At 39.7% G+C, this 6,684-nt stretch overlaps 1 pseudogene; it reads left to right on the plus strand.

Annotated features, from left to right (window-relative positions):
* The first annotated feature begins 207 nt into the window (after window positions 1–207).
* On the plus strand, window positions 208–739 carry LOC150037988 (uncharacterized; annotated as a pseudogene).
* Window positions 740–6,684: the final 5,945 nt, after the last annotated feature.

The raw sequence follows: 6,684 nt of genomic DNA on the forward strand, positions 1-6,684 counted from the left end.
CAGATGTTGGAGGATATGTTGCGCACTTGTGCATTGGAATTCTCAAGGGGTTGGGACTTCCACTTACATTTGGCAGAGTTTGCTTATAATAGTAGCTATCAGGCTACCATTGGCATGTCGACATTTGAAGCTCTTTAAGGCAGAGGTTACAAGTCTTCGATTTGCTGGGGAGAGATTAGGGGGAGGAAATTGGTGGGAACTGAGTTAATGGACTTAATGAATGACGCCATGCAGAAGATCAGGGCTAGAATCCTAGCAACGCAAAGTAGACAGAAAAGTTACGCGGACATTAGACGTAAAGATCTAGAGTTCGAAGCAGGTGACAAGGTGTTTCTGAAAGTGGCGCCGATGAAGGGTGTCTTGAGATTTGGGAAGAAGGGTAAGCTAAGTCCGCATTTTGTAGGGCCATTCGAGATCTTGGAGCGGATTGGCTCTATGGCTTATCATTTGGCCTTGCCACCATCTCTCTCTACGGTCTATAATGTCTTTCATGTATCCATATTGAGGAAGTATTTAACGGACCTGTCTCATGTGGTGGACTTTGAGCCCTTGCAGTTGAATGAAAACTTAAGTTATGAGGAGAAGCCTGCGTAAATTGGGGCCAAGGGAGGAGAAAGTTTTGCACAACAAGGAGGTGCCACTAGTGAAGGTTCTGTGGCAGAACCATCAGTTTGAAGAAGCAACTTGGGAGCGAGAGAACGAGATGAGAGCACTACATCTAGAGCTCTTCCAGGATTAGAACTTTCGAGGACGAAAGTTTATTAAGGGAGGAAGATTGTGACACCCTAAAGATTTGTACTTTAAAAAAAAGGTTAAAGAAAGAAAAAAAAAAGTTTATGATTAATTTAGGAAAAGAAGAAGGGAATTAGGGTTATAAATGAATTTTGGGGGCCTCAGGATGCATGCAAAAGGGAAAAAAATAAGAGAAAAATTCTTTTTTTTTCTTTTTCTCTTCTTCTTCCTCCAGCCACATGTTTCCCTTCACTAGGCAATCGCCGCCGCCGCTAGGGTTTTCTTCTTCTTCTTTTTTTCTTCTTCCTCTTGCCGTCCTTCCCCGTGCCGCTTCCGTTCGTCGACCATGCGCCACCAAGCCGAAACCTTTGTTCGTGCCACTGCGAAACTCGACCACCGACGACTCGTAGCTGCGTCTCCCCACTGTTCGTCTATCGCACGTCAAACCTCAAGCCAGCTATGTCATGTGCCGAGTTTTCCAGTCACCGGCCTAACCAAGCGTCGTTCACCAGTTCTAACGTGGGCAGTGTCGGTTGTTGCCGAATCGTGGTTGGTTCCACCTGATTCTTCTGTTCGGGGTAAGTTTCGGTTCCCTTTTGGTAGCCCATTGTCTTTTAGGATTTTTGGGCCTAAGCTAACCTTCACCCATGGAATTTTTGGTTGGTTTCAGGAACGTGTGGAAATGAAGGAAGTTCCAAGCAGAGTAAGGGTTTGTTTTGGGGCAGTTCGTTATCTCGAGGTAAGTGGTTTACTGTCGTTTTGCCCTAAGATCTTGGTAAGCCGGCTGAAAGATTCTTATGTCATGTATGAGTAAACTGTGATAAAATTTGATATGGATAACTGTGCTGAAGTTGACATATGAGAATACTGTGGTAAAGTTAGATGTATGAGTAGACTGTGATAATGTGATAAGGTTTGATGTATGAGTAAACTGGGATAATGTTCTAAGGTAGATGTATGAGTAGACTGTGATAAGACTTGGTGTATGAGTAGACTGTGATAAAATTTGATGCTGATTCATGGCCTTGATTGCATACTTATATCTAAGATGTTAATGACTGTTAGCTCCAGGATTCATGATTGTATGCTTATGTCCATATGAGATTTTAGTGGCTGTTAGTGTTACCATTGGGCTATGCACATCGCATGTGCGAGCCTTCGGGCCCACACCCTATGCTTATGTACGGTGTCCTTTTTTTTGGGATAACCACTTGTGTTTATGCCTGTGACCTTTGTGTCACTACTTATGAATGCGTGCCTTCAGGTTCGCCCCTTATGTCTATATGCCTATGATGACCTTGTACATTTTGGTCCAATGGAAAGACCTACAAATCATTGAATGGGCCCAATAGTGTGCCGCTTGCTGAGTATACTTTTATACTCACCCTTTTCTTTCCCTATTTTTCAAGTAGAGGTAATGACAGACCAACGCATGACAAGAGAGATCTGTGACTTGGCCATTAGGGCGACTGACTGCTTCCGCACTTAACACCATGTTTTTTTTTTTTGGAGTCTGGTTTAGGAGTTAGGCGTTTTAAACTCTCATGCAAAATATTTTACTATTTAATTGTTTTCATTTAAAAGTTGGTTTTAGAGGTACTCTGAATGGTAAATTTTTATTTTATTTCATTTTATTTTTGTTTTAGTTTATTTATTATTATTTAATTATGTTTTTTTTTATCTTTACTCATTTAAGCACTATTAAATAAAATTTGGCTCTTTTATTTGATGCTTTAAAAGAAAATGTACGGTTAAGCCTATGCAAGCATGAAGTAGCGTCCTAGAAATAAGTAGGAAAGTAGGGTCGTTACACATTTAGCTACAGTTTTTTGTCAGAAATTACTCACACTTTAATAAATCTTTAAGTGTAACCCTCCGGCTCGGCCCCAACTATGCTATCAAAATGGAGAGTCAAGGTTAGGAATGAACCTAAGAAATCTTATCCATTTCTAGAGTTTGAGTTGTTCCAAATCCTATGTTACAACCCTCCGAGGGGATAGTCGTTGTTAAACGACTAGCAAGGGCTGCCTAAAGCAAAGGCACCAAAAACTGAATTGTCGTTAGCACAATGAATTGCCGAAGTCTCCAAAACGGCGCCAAAAACTTGATGCTTTATTTTATGCAGTAATATAATGGAAGGAATTGCGGTGATGGAAATGGTTTTGCAACAAGTTTTCTCAGCAGAATCCAAGTATAAATCCTACTGAGTTTCCTGGTAAGTCCAGGGTCGAACTCAGGGACTAAAGAAAACAATATGCAGTAATAATTTTTAAGATAACTTTGCGGTAACCAATAAATCAAAGAGTGTTGGGTTGTTGTTTACGGTGTAAAAAGTATGCGGCGGAGTTAAGAAAAGAGTTAATAGTACGAAAGATGCGATGAGTATGCGGGAAACGGGTTGGGAAGGGGTTTAGCTAACACTTCCTAGGATTGCGTTCATGTTATGCGATCATGCAACACACATACAATAGCAAATCATCTCTCAATGCAAATGCTACGGCTTCTAGTTTTAGAACGCATGCGATATATGCGATAAGTCTATAGGACCTATACATAAGCCTCTATTCTTATCTATGCGATGACAAATGACACACACACAAACAAGGCGACCGCATAATATCATAACCTATCTCTAGAGTGCATGCGATGCATGTTAGCAAACAGAGCTTATCTCTAAGTCCCTATCTCTTGCTTATACAGATCTAATCTTGCTCTCTCGAGTCCAGATTCTAACCTAGCTCTTTCAAGCCTTAGGTTCTTTCTTTAGACTCTCTCTCGAGTAGCTCTAAAGAGGTGTTGGGCGCAACATAAGACAAGATAATCACATGCAATGAAGTTCCTAGGTCATGTTAGCTTAGTTCTTCTAAACCCATTCGATAGATTTAGCTACTCATGCGTGCTTGTAAGAGAGTGAACAGATGTAGATAAGAAAGTTCCATAGATAAAGACTTTAAAATACAAAATAACAATGTGAAATAAGAATAAAAAGCCTAGTAGCAATCTCTTGCTTCCCAAGGCTTTTACACTGTTGTTCTCTACTTTGCTCAAAAGATAATCTCACTCTTGCGAGAGTCGGCCCTCTCTCTGCTTTTCCATGCCTTCTGGATTCTCTCTCGAGCTGAACAGAGTGATCTTCCGGCGTTTCTTCCCTTCTCTCACTTCGCCTTCTAAGTAAAAGAAAAACTATAAACAAGGCTACTTCTATCTAAGGGGAAATTATCTAACTGTCCGAACTCCTTCACTGAAGGTGGCCTCTGGTATTTATAGAGCTTCGGGGTGAAAGGTTTCTTCTTTCTTATGATTGCACTGATGGGATGACATTAATTCTCTGTCTGATGCGCCGAATATTTGTCACTAAAAAATTGAGCGTACTTGCTACAGTGGTTCGTTAACGGCTTGTCAACTTAATTCAGAATCGACCGTCATCAGCTTTCTGTCCCATTGTGATTTATTACGCTTTTCACCTGGATGCGCCCACCAAGTTGTGCTGATTCTATGCGGCAACCTTCTTGAGCAGATATTTGCGAGCGCAAAACACCGCATAGCCTTGTGGTAACGCAATCTTTTGATGTGCTCGGCCATTGATTTCTTTGGATCGCATTTTCCACCTTGCGTCAACGCATATTCTACCCAAAAATACATTAGTTAACTGTTTTAATGCGATCAACTCATGCGACCACAATATTGTGAACTTAATGCTTTCTGGACGCAATCTTATATATTTTATCAACGCAAACCTACATTGTTTAATAACTTAGCACTGTAATAACGTGCATTTCTGCTCGTTATCACACCCAAAATTTAAACAATGTTTGTTCTCAAGCATAAGCTAAAGATTTTCTATAGAAAGTCAACAACAATTTTTTTTCCTAGATTTCTCAAGGATGCCTTATTCAAATCCTATACACCAAAATTTCCTTAATTCCTATCCAAATCTCTTCTTAAAATATTTCTAAAATTTAGGGACCGCAAGATTAACCTTCAAAAAGACTTTACTAGATTCGAGGACATCGCATGATTTTTTTCAGAAAAACTTTTTCACTAGGGTGTTAAATGATTTTTTTATCCTTGCATATTTTAGACATTGTTATTATTATTATTATTTTCTCTCTGACCTTGCGCTGATCCAAGTGCCTCGCCTTCATTTTGTCTTGCCCCCACGTGTGTCATGCGGACATCCAATTACGAGCAAGGCGCTCTTTCTCAGACTAAACTCATACCCAATTGGCAGTGGAGTTGTGGTCATTTTTTTATGCATTGATCACGATTCCTACCTTCATTTTGGTTTGCCTCCACGGGTGTCATACGGACATCCAACTACGAGTAGGATCCGATCGCAATGATGATTTTTTTTATAAGGCTAAAAATAGCTAGGTCGAAAAATGAATACCGCACCCCTAAATTTAAAATGCAGCAATGTCCTCATTGCCAATAGATTGAAAGAAGTCATGCGATGTTCTTAGTGTCACACCCCGCCCAGACTACCCTCTGAGCTTGAGGAAGGGCATGACTGCAGTAGTTATCAACCCTTTCATTGACACTTACTACCTCATAATTCTTGCAAAAATAACTTTGATACCAATGAATAAATTTAACAATCAATTGATTAAGTAGGCCCATTTTATTACAACAATGTAATGTTTATACAACTCCAAAACTTAATTACAAGTTTACAACAACAACTGTAAAACCCTCCAGAAGTGTAACTGTGGCACGTGGCAGACCTTGACCTTAGCAGTACCCTAGAACTCCTCACCTTTTGCTACCTGGGAAGAAAAAGAAAAATATTTGGAAAGCATGAGCTATAAAGCCTAGTGAGTGACCAGAAAACTGATTTTTATCAAAAGAACTACCCCACACTTGGGTACTTTTGCTCAGATACCTTCTCAACTGTGTCCTTCAATATCGAGCTACTTAGATACCTTCTCAAATGTCCGGTATCGAGTTTCAAGTAAAACTAGTCATACAATGACTTTCTTCAATAAAACTTAGAAAAAATGTCTTTATCTGAAAGATCTTTCTTTAGCACATGGTTTCTTAAAAAATTTTAAATATTTTAGTCACTCACCTTGATTGTTTAGGAACCTTTCTCTCTAGAAGTTTCTTTGTCACCTCGAGCTCCCTTTTGAACTCTAAATTCCATATTCAATATAACACTCATATTACTCATAGTTATAAGCTTTATCTAGAGATACTTCCTTCTACACATATTCTCTAAAATGTCTCAGGAATATTACACTAAAATATTAACTAAGAAATCCTTGTGGTTTGGCCAGAATAAACAAAATATCAAGACTGGCCCAGCTTACCCAACAGCTCGACCCTTCTGTCTTTTCCTCCTTCTACAGCCCGATTCCTTCGAGATTTTTCTCCGGCAGTCCTACCCTGAAAACTAGACTCTCATATCTTTCAGATGGCTGTAGAATCACTCCAAACGCATGAGTAAATTGGGAGAACTCCTCGTCCCAAGTTGATGCTGTTTTCCAGACTTCACTGTCCAATGCGTCCTATTTGAAATTCTATGATCGACGCATGGAATTTGGCCTCAACGCAAGGTTTGCTCAACTCTCCCATTCTTTTTAATGTATTTTTGAATTTTGATCTGAAAATGAAGTCTTTTGGCGGTATTTATAGGCGTCCAAACCTTCTCCAAAGTCGACATCACCTACTTGGTTGCATGTCCAAGTGTTTCTCCCTCACACTACCAACACATCTTTTTTATCAGCGCAATCTAAGTGTCTTTCTCCCATGTAGCCAATGCATGAGCTTCCAATCTAATGCAACCACCTTAAATTCTTAAGGCTTAAGGCTTCCTCCTAAGAAGACACATGATTTGATGACGTTTTTTAGGTGATCTCATCCTTTATATGCGTCCAACTCTTGGATGTTCAATGCATAGTCCATACTCAATATATAGTCTATAATCAATGCATAGCAAGCAAATTCACTACC

This window comes from Benincasa hispida, chromosome 2 (genome assembly GCF_027475165.1).
Source record: "Benincasa hispida cultivar pf3 chromosome 2, pf3_genome.v1.1, whole genome shotgun sequence".
NCBI lineage: Eukaryota > Viridiplantae > Streptophyta > Magnoliopsida > Cucurbitales > Cucurbitaceae > Benincasa > Benincasa hispida.